Raw genomic sequence first — 14,368 nt, 5'->3', positions numbered from 1 at the left:
AAATTTGGCGGAATTGGTTTGTGGTATACTAGCCTTCTCTTTTAAAACGGGACTTTTTTTTTATCAAACAGTGAATGAAACCCTCATCCAACATCCAACATCAACAAGTGGTATTACCAAATAACGTTGCCAAACATTCCAATTGGGTCATCTGCTTTGTTTATGTTGGCATGCCACTACTGCAACATGAACCAATCAACAGATTGTCATAGAACCAACTCTGCAAGGAACACTTAGTTTACTCTTGAAGACGATCTGCAATTTCTCCTGTGAATTTAATTAACTCCTCGTCTTAGATGAGCAAATTTACTCGCGGACTACTTGATCTTAAATGTTAACAGGAGCTTACAGATAACACAACGTTTTGAGAGATACAAGGTAGGTCCTACTCCTATCTAAATACCCCTCAAAGGAGTGAGACCTACCTAAATACTCCTCCTCCTCTAAATACTCCTCAAAACGTTGTGTTATCTGTAAGCTCCTGTTAACATTAAAAATCAAGTATTCCGCAAATTCCTCTGTCAACGTTTAGAGATCAGATCAAAGAATCCAATGTATTACAGCGGCCTTCCTATCTTTAAGCTGCACACATGTGTCTACTACGTGGCCAATTTACTTAAAAAAATTAGATTGGCATCTTTTGTAATCACTCATATTATAATAATCTTACAAAATGCTATCGCCAAGGTAAACGAGTGAACACCTAGGGCTGTACCAAAGAGTCAAGCTTTTTTGCAAATGTAGTGTTCGCTCACGCGGCCCGTACACACATTAACTCCCTCCAAGTAATCCAATCCCGTTTCTGCAGGATGGCCGTCAGAGCACCGTGGTATGTGAGGAATGTAGACCTTCACGACGACTAAATCTAGTACCGATACGTAAGTATCATAAAGGAAGCGTCAAAATGTTACTTCAACAAAGCGGCGCGACACGAAAACCTTCTTATCGTTGCCGCCACTAATTACTCTTATCCGACCACGACGAGGCAACGCAAAGCCTCCGTCGCCCGAAACATGTCTTGTCGGATCTCCCGGATTCACTCTCGGTGCTTTTAGGCCTCTCAAGCACCGGTCACCGTTCTCGTTGAATTCTTGCGAACGTGTGAACTAACTCATACAGCCATCAACCCATCAACCCATAGACACAGCCCATTGAGTTTCTCACCGGCTCTTCTCAGTGGACCGCGATCCCGATCTGGTGGTAGATTCTGCGAAGCACTGCTCTTGCTGGGGCTAGTGTTGGCAAATTCTCTTAGGTCGAGCCCCTGAGCTCCCCTGAGCTGAGCGAGCGTAGCTGAAATAGCTTCTTAGGCTACCAACAAATAGGTAATAAAAATGTAATCAAGCTTTTTCTGGCTGTAGAAAGCAACTTTGGATATTTCGGTATCCCAATACTATGACTGATGACAGAAATACATATGTAAGTGCAAAGGTGAAAGAAAAGTGTTTAAAGGCATTAATTGTTCAAGAGGCTGGGGATGCTAATCTGGGATAGGGATTTGAGGTAGCGTTACAAAAATCTCGAGCTCTAATAATTCTTGAGTCTTGGAGAGCGCCTCTTGTCCTGTGTACCTTAGTCTCGATTTGGATGTTCTCTGCAGTTTCCACGCTCATTTCGTCATTTTTAACGGATCAGCTGATGGCGAAGGCTACATCCCAGCAACTATCTCCAAAGGTTGGTAGGCCGAATTTGGTGTTCTACAGTCTCTGCATAAGGGTGTGTTCCGCCACAACGTTGCGATAATGCATCGTCCGCATCTTGCTGTTACAGTCAGAGCGACATGAGAACACCGCACTATCAGGCGGTGTCCGTTTGGACTGAACCGTTTTCTTGATTTAATTTTCCCCCTACGTATCCGCTGGTAACCTAAGAAGGTATTCCAGCTTCACGTGGACGGGTTAGTGAGCTCACAGGTTCAACCTGAGAGAATTTGCCTATCAAGAGCAGCGGTTTTCAGAATCTACCACTGGATCGGGATCGCGTTCCACCGAGAAGATCCGGAGAGAAACTCAGTGGGTTGTGTCTATCGGTCAGTTCACTCCTCGAACTCTAACCGCAATCGACGGAGGACGGTGACCGATGCTTGAGGAGCCGTAAAGCACTGAAAGTGGATCCTGGGTATCCGACAGGACACGTTTCGGGCGGCAGCGGCTTTGCGTTGCCCCGTCTCCACTTGACTTACCCATCCGACCGATGAAGCTTACTGGTGGTAGGACCTCTTGTGAGTCTGGACGGGTAGGTACCACCGCCCTGCCTATTTCTGCCGTGAAGCAATAATGCGTTTCGGTTTGAAGGGTGGGGCAGCCGTTGTAACTATACTGTGACCTTAGAACTTATATCTCAAGGTGGGTGGCGCATTTACGTTGTAGATTTCTATGGGCTCCAGTAACCACTTAACATCACGATACGATAACAGTTCAGTTATAATAGTTGAAACGACATAATTTACCATAACCGAAGCGCTCAGTAGGTTCCTTCCGGAAATGCGGTACAGGTGAGACGCTGTCATAGGTCATAGCTCCCCCATACCGCGATAGCCGGTTAAGCTGTATCGACGGTGTTCGCGTCCACCAGACGGACAAAGTATCTAGCACGGGCCGTTGAGGTTTTTTTATTTATTGCTTATGTGGAGGAGCTCACAGCCCACCTGATGTTAAGTGGTTACTAGAACTTATATAAATCTACAACGTAAATGCGCCACCCACCTTGAGATATAAGTTCTAAGGTCTAGTCTAAGGTATAGTTACAACGGCTACCCCACCCTTCAAACCGAAAAGCAGTAATCTGCTTCATGGCAGAAATAGGCGGGGTGGTGATACCTACCTACCCGTGCGGACTCAAAAGAGGTCCTACCAGCAGCATTGCACGGGTATAGCTGATTCGGAAACAGTGACATAGAGATTCGCAATCAACGTCAATCCTGAAGATATAATTGAGATAATTGATTCCGATAGAGGCACCCGTCACGTGCGGACGTGCTCATCGTCCACTCGATCGCCCGGTCTTTGTTCGCCCGGCTTTTGTTAGCCCGGCCATTGTTCGCGCGGCCTGTGTTTGTGGTACATCTGCCGACTAAGTGCTCTTTCTGGAAGTTTTTATTTGTTTTGTTTCCTTTTGTTGTTTCTGTGTTCGTGGTACATCTGCCGACAAAGTGGTTTCCTGCAAGTATTTATTTGTTTTGTTTCTTTTCGTAATTTCTGTTTTGTTGTGCTTTTTCTTTGTCCTGTAGTAATCGCGCCGCATTGCCACCTGTGTTCAATAGAACCGCTCAGGTCCGAGAAGTTGGGGCCTCGCCGCAAGGCGAGTGTTTTCAAGACCCGGGGCCGCCCCACCTGGGTACTCAGCGATCATGGACGCTGTATTCGCGGAATTCCTCCGACTTCGCCACCCACAGCTCGCCTCGGAGTTTTTGGCCTTCAAGGCCAATCACACTGCGAGCCCTCTCGAGGACTCCGCCGCGCTCGCTGCTCCTGCGTCGCCTGTACCTGCGTGCAGAGCTTCTGCATTGAGCACCGCAGCCTCTGTCGTGCCTGCCGCTCCCGTGTCGCCTATACTGGCGAGAAAAGCTGCTGCGTCGTCCGCCGTGACCATCGTTTCAGCTGAGCGATCATCCGCGGCCTCCGTCGCGCCCTCTAAAACACCTACACTTGCTCGTAGGTCGCCTGCACCCGCCTCCTCGTGCTCCGACTCTGACTCGGACATGGAGGTCGACCTCGCCCCCGCCTCATCGACGGATGGATTCACCCTGGTACAGAAGGGTAAGAAGCGTGCCGCGGAGTCTCGAGCTCCCGCGGCCGCTAAAATTAGCAAAGCCGTGAACGCGTCGCGCCCCCGCCCTCAGACTCCTGTTGCGCCCCCAGCCCGTGCCACTCCGTCGCCGCGTCCGGTGGCACAAAATAAAACCCAGACCCCTCCCCCGGTAATCCTCCAAGAGAAGGCAGCTTGGGATCGAGTTTCCCTGGCCCTTAAGGCCAAAAATATCAACTTCACGAATGCCCGTAACCTCGCGAACGGCATTCAAATTAAGGTTCGAACACCCGACGACCATAGGGCCCTCTCTTCTTACCTCCGTAAGGAGCGTATAAGTTTCCACACGTATACGCTCCAGGAGGAGCGCGAACTCCGTGTCGTCATACGTGGCATCCCTAAAGAGTTGGATGCCGAGCTAGTCAAGGCCGACCTTCTCGAACAAGGCCTACCGGTTAACTCCGTACACCGCATGCACACCGGTCGCGGTAGGGAGCCATATAATATGGTTCTAGTCGCTCTCCAGCCTACCCCCGAGGGTAAGAAAATCTTTAACACACAGACCGTCTGTAGGCTCTCTGGTATCGCTGTCGAAGCCCCCCATAAAAAAGGCACTCCTAGCCAGTGCCATAACTGTCAATTGTACGGGCACTCTTCCCGTAACTGTCACGCGCGCCCCCGATGTGTTAAGTGTTTGGGCGATCACGCCACGGCCCTCTGCGCTCGCGACCAAAAAACCGCGACGGAACCGCCTAGCTGCGTCCTGTGTCGAACACAGGGTCACCCCGCGAATTACCGTGGTTGCCCCCGAGCCCCTAAAATAAATCGCCGCGTCGCCCGCCAAAACCGCCTCCGAGCTTCCGGCCCAGACATCAAAGCCTCGGCACCCTCTGCGTCGCAGGCTAAGCCAGCGTTCGTTCCGGCGGCGGTGCCCAGTGTCTCGGCCTGGGCAAAACCGCTGCCGTACACGAACACGGCTACAACTCCCTCCTCCGCGATTCGTCCCGCCCCCGCGACTCGTCCCTCTCCCGCGACTTGCCCTCCGACCGCGTCCGACAATCTCGCTTTAGCGATCGACTTCTTTCAGTCGATCAACTTTGAGCGCGTTAACGCTTTGGGCGACGCCATTCGCGCTGCCTCCACTGCACAACACTTTATCGCCGTTGTGCAGGAATACGCCGACGTATACGCGTCATTAAATACGTACGTCCTCCCCTCACTCCGCCGGTAATCAATGGCGTATATAAGTAGAATAAAGCCCCTATCCGTAACGATAGGATTTTTTAACGCTTACGGTCTCGCAAATCAACGTGATCAGGTTTCTGACTTTTTGCGTGACCACCAAATTGATATCTTTTTAGTGCAGGAGACCCTACTTAAGCCCGCGCGCCGTGACCCTAAAATCGCGAACTATAACATGGTCAGGAACGACAGGCTCTCTGCCCGTGGTGGTGGTACCGTCATTTACTATAGAAGAGCCCTGCATTGCGTCCCGCTCGATCCTCCCGCGCTCGCTAATATCGAAGCATCAGTGTGCCGAATCTCACTGACGGGACACGCGCCGATCGTTATCGCGTCCGTTTATCTTCCACCGGATAAGATCGTTCTAAGCAGTGATATCGAGGCGCTGCTCGGTATGGGGAGCTCTGTCATTCTGGCGGGCGACCTAAATTGTAAACACATCAGGTGGAACTCACACACCACAACCCCGAATGGCAGGCGGCTTGACGCGTTAGTCGATGATCTCGCCTTCGATATCGTCGCTCCGCTAACCCCGACTCACTACCCGCTAAATATCGCGCATCGCCCGGATATACTCGACATAGCGTTATTAAAAAACGTAACTCTGTGCTTACACTCGATCGAAGTAGTTTCAGAGTTAGATTCAGACCACCGTCCCGTCGTTATGAAGCTCGGTCGCGCTCCCGATTCCGTTCCCGTCACGAGGACTGTGGTGGATTGGCACACGCTGGGCATCAGCCTGGCTGAATCTGATCCACCATCGCTTCCGTTTAGTCCGGACTCTATCCCGTCTCCTCAGGATACCGCTGAAGCCATAGACATCGTAACGTCACACATCACCTCGACATTAGATAGGTCATCGAAGCAAGTTGTAGCGGAGGACTTCCTTCACCGCTTCAAATTGCCCGACGATATTAGGGAACTCCTTAGAGCTAAGAACGCCTCGATCCGTGCGTACGATAGGTATCCTACCGCGGAAAATCGTATTCGAATGCGTGCCCTACAACGCGACGTAAAGTCTCGCATCACCGAAGTCCGAGATGCCAGATGGTCTGATTTCTTAGAAGGACTCGCGCCCTCTCAAAGGTCTTACTACCGCTTAGCTCGTACTCTCAAATCGGATACGGTAGTAACTATGCCCCCCCTCGTAGGCCCCTCAGGCCGACTCGCGGCGTTCGATGATGACGAAAAAGCAGAGCTGCTGGCCGATACATTGCAAACCCAGTGCACGCCCAGCACTCAATCCGTGGACCCTGTTCATGTAGAATTAGTAGACAGTGAGGTAGAACGCAGAGCCTCCTTGCCACCCTCTGATGCGTTACCACCCGTCACCCCGATGGAAGTTAAAGACTTGATCAAAGACCTACGTCCTCGCAAGGCTCCCGGTTCCGACGGTATATCCAACCGCGTTATTAAACTTCTACCCGTCCAACTCATCGTGATGTTGGCATCTATTTTCAATGCCGCTATGGCGAACTGTATCTTTCCCGCGGTGTGGAAAGAAGCGGACGTTATCGGCATACATAAACCCGGTAAACCAAAAAATCATCCGACGAGCTACCGCCCGATTAGCCTCCTCATGTCTCTAGGCAAACTGTATGAGCGTCTGCTCTACAAACGCCTCAGAGACTTCGTCTCATCCAAGGGCATTCTTATCGATGAACAATTCGGATTCCGTACAAATCACTCATGCGTTCAACAGGTGCACCGCCTCACGGAGCACATTCTTGTGGGGCTTAATCGACCAAAACCGTTATACACGGGAGCTCTCTTCTTCGACGTCGCAAAAGCGTTCGACAAAGTCTGGCATAATGGTTTGATTTTCAAACTATTCAACATGGGCGTGCCGGATAGTCTCGTGCTCATCATACGGGACTTCTTGTCGAACCGCTCTTTTCGATATCGAGTCGAGGGAACCCGCTCCTCCCCACGACCTCTCACAGCTGGAGTCCCGCAAGGCTCTGTCCTCTCACCCCTCCTATTTAGCTTATTCGTCAACGATATTCCCCGGTCGCCGCCGACCCATTTAGCTTTATTCGCCGACGACACGACTGTTTACTATTCTAGTAGAAATAAGTCCCTAATCGCGAAGAAGCTTCAGAGCGCAGCCCTAGCCCTAGGACAGTGGTTCCGAAAATGGCGCATAGACATCAACCCAGCGAAAAGTACTGCGGTGCTATTTCAGAGGGGAAGCTCCACACGGATTTCCTCCCGGATTAGGAGGAGGAATCTCACACCCCCGATTACTCTCTTTAGACAACCCATACCCTGGGCCAGGAAGGTCAAGTACCTGGGCGTTACCCTGGATGCATCGATGACATTCCGCCCGCATATAAAATCAGTCCGTGACCGTGCCGCGTTTATTCTCGGTAGACTCTACCCCATGATCTGTAAGCGGAGTAAAATGTCCCTTCGGAACAAGGTGACACTTTACAAAACTTGCATAAGGCCCGTCATGACTTACGCGAGTGTGGTGTTCGCTCACGCGGCCCGCACACACATAGACACCCTCCAATCCCTACAATCCCGCTTTTGCAGGTTAGCTGTCGGGGCTCCGTGGTTCGTGAGGAACGTTGACCTACACGACGACCTGGGCCTCGAATCAATTCGGAAATACATGAAGTCAGCGTCGGAACGATACTTCGATAAGGCTATGCGTCATGATAATCGCCTTATCGTTGCCGCCGCTGACTACTCCCCGAATCCTGATCATGCAGGAGCCAGTCACCGTCGACGCCCTAGACACGTCCTTACGGATCCATCAGATCCAATAACCTTTGCATTAGATGCCTTCAGCTCTAATACTAGGGGCAGGCTTAGGGACCCCGGTAACCGTACTCGTCGAACTCGACAAAGAGGTCGACGTGCAACCTAACCCATGCATCAGCCCGCTGAGTTTCTCGCCGGATCTTCTCAGCGGGTCGCGATTCCGATCCGGTAGTAGATTCATTCGCGAAACAATTGCTCTTGAGTTGTTAGGTCTCCTTCGGAGGCGCTCGGGCAGTTGTTAGCAAATCCCACCCCTCTTGGCTGAGCCTTTGCTCGCCCACCTGTCCTGGTGAAACTGGAAAGGCCTTCGGGCCACCAGTAAACTTTCAATCATAAAAAAAAAAAAAAAAAAATTGAGATAATTATTTAAATCAACTCGTTCTAGTTCGAGACAAAAGTAATTTACATTTTATAGTAGTTGACATCTTAAATAAATAATGAACAAAGATATTATTTGGGTTAATCGTTGTAAAATTAAGGTTTGGAAATTTCAAAACCCACTATTTAATGAAATTGGTTTTTAGTTTGAAATAATTTAAATTGAAATAAATATGTGTAAAACAGGTATCGCAGCATATAAAATAAAAGTTACACTGTTCCAAAATCTTCTGGTATAATAATAATTTAAAAATTAATTAACACTTTTATTATGCCTTCCTCATTTTTTAACCGTCTTCGTCATCTTCTTTGTCATTCTGTCTGTCATTCTCTTTTCCCTTTCTTTCCGTTTTCTCTCACTCACATCTAAATGCTTCGTTCCACACTCTTTTCATACGTTCCACTGTTACCAATCCTACATATCGTCTTCTCGCATTAAAACTGTATAATCTCAAAACTTACTCATTTTACAGGAGAGTGTTTTAAAGGTGATATTTTTAATATTAATCACCTTTGCAACATTTATATTTTACCAGTTACATTATCTGTCTTTTAAAGTAAGATAAAATTATGTATTAATTTTGTTAATAGTAGTCAATATATAGGTAAACAAAAAAAAAAAACTAAGCTACGCTCTTTTGACAGTATCTATGAGAAAAACTCAATTTCGAATATTTTTAGAAGTTGTACACTTTTAATGCGAAAATACGATATGTTTCGAAATCAGTGACATTGCATCTTAAGAAATATATTATAGATTTTTAGGTAAACTTAAAACATATTATTCTTATATACAGCAATTGACATGGCGCGGTAGCAACGCTAGTGCATAAAAAATCTATTTAAAAAAATATTTAACAACACTCAATAAGTTACTAACAAATAACATAATAAATACATTCCGATAGAGGCACCCGTCACGCGCGGACGTGCTCATCGACCACTCGATCGCCCGGCCTTTGTTCGCCCGGCTTTTGTTAGCCCGGCCATTGTTCGCGCGGCCTGTGTTCGTGGTACATCTGCCGACTAAGTGCTCTTCCTGGAAGTTTTTATTTGTTTTGTTTCCTTTTGTTATTTCTGTGTTCGTGGTACATCTGCCGACAAACTGTCTTCCTGGAAGTGTTTAATTGGTTTGTTTCTTTTTGCTATTTCCGTTTTGTTGTGATTTTTCTTTGTCCTGCAGTAATCGTGCCGCATCGCCACCTGTGTTCAATAGAACCGCTCAGGTCCGAGAAGTTGGGGCCTCGCCGCAAGGCGAGTGTTTTCTAAGACCCAGGGTAGCCCCACCTGGGCACGTAGACATCATGGACGCTGTATTTGCGGAATTTCTCCGGCTTCGCTACCCAAAGCTCACTTCCGAGTTTCAGGCCTTCAAGGCCGATCACACTGCGAGCCCTCTCGTGGACTCCACCGAGCTCGCTGCTCCTGCGTCGCCTGTACCTGCGTGCAAAGCTTCTGCATCGAGCACCGCAGCCTCCGTCGTGCCTGCCGTTCCCGCGTCGCCTATACTGGCGAGTAAAACTGCTGCGTCGTCCGCCGTGGTCACCGTTCCAGCAGCGCGATCATCCGCTGCCTCCGTCGCGCCGTCCAAAACACCTACTCGTAGGTCACCTGCGCCCGCCTCCTCAACCTCCGACTCTGACTCGGAGATGGAGGTCGACCTCGCTCCCGCCTCATCGACGGATGGATTCACCCTGGTGCAAAAGGGTAAGAAGCGTGCCGCGGAGTCTCGAGCTCCCGCGGCCGCTAAAATTAGCAAAGCCGCGAACGCGTCGCGCCCCCGCCCTCAGACTCCCGTTGCGCCTCCAGCCCGTGCCACTCCGTCGCCGCGTCCGGTGGCACAAAATAAAGCCCAGACCCCTCCCCCGGTAATCCTTCAAGAGAAGGCAGCTTGGGAACGAGTTTCCCTGGCCCTTAAGGCCAAAAATATCAATTTTACGAATGCCCGTAACCTCGCGAACGGCATTCAAATTAAGGTTCGAACATCCGACGACCATAGGGCCCTCTCTTCTTACCTCCGTAAGGAGCGTATAAGTTTCCACACATATACGCTCCAGGAGGAGCGCGAACTCCGTGCCGTTATACGTGGCATCCCTAAAGAGTTGGATGCCGAGCTCGTCAAGGCCGACCTTCTCGAACAAGGCCTACCGGTTAACTCCGTACACCGCATGCACACAGGCCGCGGAAGGGAGCCATATAATATGGTTCTCGTCGCCCTCCAGCCTACCCCCGAGGGTAAGCAAATATTCAACATCCGAACGGTCTGTAGCCTTTCCGGAATCGCAGTCGAAACCCCACACAAGAAAGGCACACCTAGCCAGTGCCATAACTGCCAATTATACGGGCATTCTTCCCGTAACTGTCACGCGCGCCCCCGATGCGTCAAGTGCTTAGGCGATCACGCCACGGCCCTATGCACTCGCGATCAAAAAACCGCGACAGAACCGCCTAGCTGCGTCCTGTGTCGAACACAGGGTCACCCCGCAAATTACCGCGGATGCCCCCGAGCCCCGAAAATAAATCGCCGCGTCGCCCGCCAAAACCGCCTCCGAGCTTCCGGCCCAGACATCAAAGCCTCGGCACCCTCTGTGTCGCAGGATAAGCCAGCGTTCGTTCCGGCGCCGGTGCCCAGTGTCTCGGCCTGGGCGAAACCGCTGCCGTACATGAACACGGCTACAACTCCCTCCTCCGCGATTCGTCCCGCCCCCGCGACTCGTCCCTCTCCCGCGACTTGCCCTCCGACCGCGTCCGACAATCTCGCTTTAGCGATCGACTTCTTTCAGTCGATCAACTTTGAGCGCGTTAACGCTTTGGGCGACGCCATTCGCTCTGCCTCCACTGCACAACACTTTATCGCCGTTGTGCAAGAATACGCCGACGTATACGCGTCATTAAATACGTACGTCCTCCCCTCACTCCGCCGGTAATCAATGGCGTATATAAGTAGAATAAAGCCCCTATCCGTAACGATAGGATTTTTTAACGCTTACGGTCTCGCAAATCAGCGTGATCAGGTTTCTGACTTTTTGCGTGACCATCAAATTGATATCTTTTTAGTGCAGGAGACCCTACTTAAGCCCGCGCGCCGTGACCCTAAAATCGCGAACTATAACATGGTCAGGAACGACAGGCTCTCTGCTCGTGGTGGTGGTACCGTCATTTACTATAGAAGAGCCCTGCATTGCGTCCCGCTCGATCCTCCCGCGCTCGCTAATATCGAAGCATCAGTGTGCCGAATCTCACTGACGGGACACGCGCCGATCGTTATCGCGTCCGTTTATCTTCCACCGGATAAGATCGTTCTAAGCAGTGATATCGAGGCGCTGCTCGGCATAGGGAGCTCTGTCATTCTGGCGGGCGACCTAAATTGTAAACACATCAGGTGGAACTCACACACCACAACCCCGAATGGCAGGCGGCTTGACGCGTTAGTCGATAATCTCGCCTTCGATATCGTCGCTCCGCTAATCCCGACTCACTACCCGCTAAATATCGCGCATCGCCCGGATATACTCGACATAGCGTTATTAAAAAACGTAACTCTGCGCTTACACTCGATCGAAGTAGTTTCAGAGTTATATTCAGACCACCGTCCCGTCGTTATGAAGCTCGGTCGCGCTCCCGATTCCGTTCCCGTCACGAGGACGGTGGTGGATTGGCACACGCTGGGCATCAGCCTGGCTGAATCTGATCCACCATCGCTACCGTTTAGCCCGGACTCTACCCCGTTTCCTCAGGATACCGCTGAAGCCATAGACATCTTAACGTCACACATCACCTCGACATTAGATAGGTCATCGAAACAAGTTGTAGCGGAGGACTTCCTTCACCGCTTCAAATTGTCCGACGATATTAGGGAACTCCTTAGAGCTAAGAACGCCTCGATACGCGCCTACGACAGGTATCCTACCGCGGAAAATCGTATTCGAATGCGTGCCCTACAACGCGACGTAAAGTCTCGCATCGCCGAAGTCCGAGATGCCAGATGGTCTGATTTCTTAGAAGGACTCGCGCCCTCCCAAAGGTCTTACTACCGCTTAGCTCGTACTCTCAAATCGGATACGGTAGTAACTATGCCCCCCCTCGTAGGCCCCTCAGGCCGACTCACGGCGTTCGATGATGACGAAAAAGCAGAGCTGCTGGCCGATACATTGCAAACCCAGTGCACGCCCAGCACTCAATCCGTGGACCCTGTGCATGTAGAATTAGTAGACAGTGAGGTAGAACGCAGAGCCTCCTTGCCACCCTCTGATGTGTTACCACCCGTCACCCCGATGGAAGTTAAAGACTTGATCAAAGACCTACGTCCTCGCAAGGCTCCCGGTTCCGACGGTATATCCAACCGCGTTATTAAACTTCTACCCGTCCAACTCATCGTGATGTTGGCATCTATTTTCAATGCCGCTATGGCGAACTGTATCTTTCCCGCGGTGTGGAAAGAAGCGGACGTTATCGGCATACATAAACCCGGTAAACCAAAAAATCATCCGACGAGCTACCGCCCGATTAGCCTCCTCATGTCTCTAGGCAAACTGTATGAGCGTCTGCTCTACAAACGCCTCAGAGACTTCGTCTCATCCAAGGGCATTCTCATCGATGAACAATTCGGATTCCGTACAAATCACTCATGCGTTCAACAGGTGCACCGCCTCACGGAGCACATTCTTGTGGGGCTTAATCGACCAAAACCGTTATACACGGGAGCTCTCTTCTTCGACGTCGCAAAAGCGTTCGACAAAGTCTGGCACAACGGTTTGATTTTCAAACTATTCAACATGGGTGTGCCGGATAGTCTCGTGCTCATCATACGGGACTTCTTGTCGAACCGCTCTTTTCGATATCGAGTCGAGGGAACCCGCTCCTCCCCACGACCTCTCACAGCTGGAGTCCCGCAAGGCTCTGTCCTCTCACCCCTCCTATTTAGCTTATTCGTTAACGATATTCCCCGGTCGCCGCCGACCCATTTAGCTTTATTCGCCGACGACACGACTGTTTACTATTCCAGTAGAAACAAGTCCCTAATCGCGAAGAAGCTTCAGAGCGCAGCCCTAGCCCTAGGACAGTGGTTCCGAAAATGGCGCATAGACATCAACCCAGCGAAAAGTACTGCGGTGCTCTTTCAGAGGGGAAGCTCCACACGGATTTCCTCCCGTATTAGGAGGAGGAATCTCACACCCCCGATTACTCTCTTTAGTCAATCCATACCCTGGGCCAGGAAGGTCAAGTACCTGGGCGTTACCCTGGATGCATCGATGACATTCCGCCCGCATATAAAATCAGTCCGTGACCGTGCCGCGTTTATTCTCGGTAGACTCTACCCCATGATTTGTAAGCGGAGTAAAATGTCCCTTCGGAACAAGGTGACACTTTACAAAACTTGCATAAGGCCCGTCATGACTTACGCGAGTGTGGTGTTCGCTCACGCGGCCCGCACGCACATAGACACCCTTCAATCTCTACAATCCCGCTTTTGCAGGTTAGCCGTCGGAGCTCCGTGGTTCGTGAGGAACGTTGACCTACACGACGACCTGGGCCTCGAATCTATACAGAAATACATGAAGTCAGCGTCGGAACGGTACTTCGATAAGGCTATGCGTCATGATAATCGCCTTATCGTAGCCGCCGCTGACTACTCCCCGAATCCTGATCATGCAGGAGCCAGTCACCGTCGACGCCCTAGACACGTCCTTACGGATCCATCAGATCCAATAACCTTCGCACTAGACGCCTTCAGCTCTAGGAGCAGGCTTAGGGACCTCGGTAACCGTACTCGTCGAACTCGACAAAGAGTTCGCCGTGCAACCTAACCCATGAATCAGCTCGCTGAGTTTCTCGCCGGATCTTCTCAGCGGGTCGCGATTCCGATCCGGTAGTAGATTCATTCGCGAAACAGCTGCTCTTGAGCTGTTAGGTCTCCTTCGGAGGCGCTCGGGTAGCTGTTAGCAAATCCCACCCCTCCTGGCTGAGCCTTTGCTCGCCCACCTGTCCTGGTGAAACTGGACAAAATAAATAAAATTAATGGAATAAATAGCCTCTGTCTTAGGATTAAGAAATTGTCCTTAGATTTGAAAAGTTTACAATATTACGTTGTAGCTGCTAAAATTATTCGTAACTTTATTTCTAGTAACAGATTTTTAATAACCGACCCAATGAATCGTCGTCCATACAATCTCAGCAACATGGTCCCTATTAAATCGAGTACATGTTACAAGATACTAGTATATACGCCCTG

The 14,368-nt window shown here is 50.4% G+C and overlaps 1 long non-coding RNA gene across 1 annotated transcript in view; it reads left to right on the top strand.

Annotated features, from left to right (window-relative positions):
* Window positions 1-8,108: 8,108 nt before the first annotated feature.
* Window positions 8,109-14,368, top strand: part of LOC134201545 (uncharacterized) — a 358,050-nt gene continuing 351,790 nt past the window's right edge. The window contains exon 1 of the long non-coding RNA XR_009976893.1: window positions 8,109-8,624. This is a non-coding gene — a long non-coding RNA (uncharacterized LOC134201545). The remainder of the gene's footprint in view (window positions 8,625-14,368) is intronic.

This window comes from Bombyx mori, chromosome 27 (genome assembly GCF_030269925.1).
Source record: "Bombyx mori chromosome 27, ASM3026992v2".
Lineage (NCBI taxonomy): Eukaryota > Metazoa > Arthropoda > Insecta > Lepidoptera > Bombycidae > Bombyx > Bombyx mori.
This window is presented reverse-complemented; position numbering and strand designations above follow the sequence as displayed.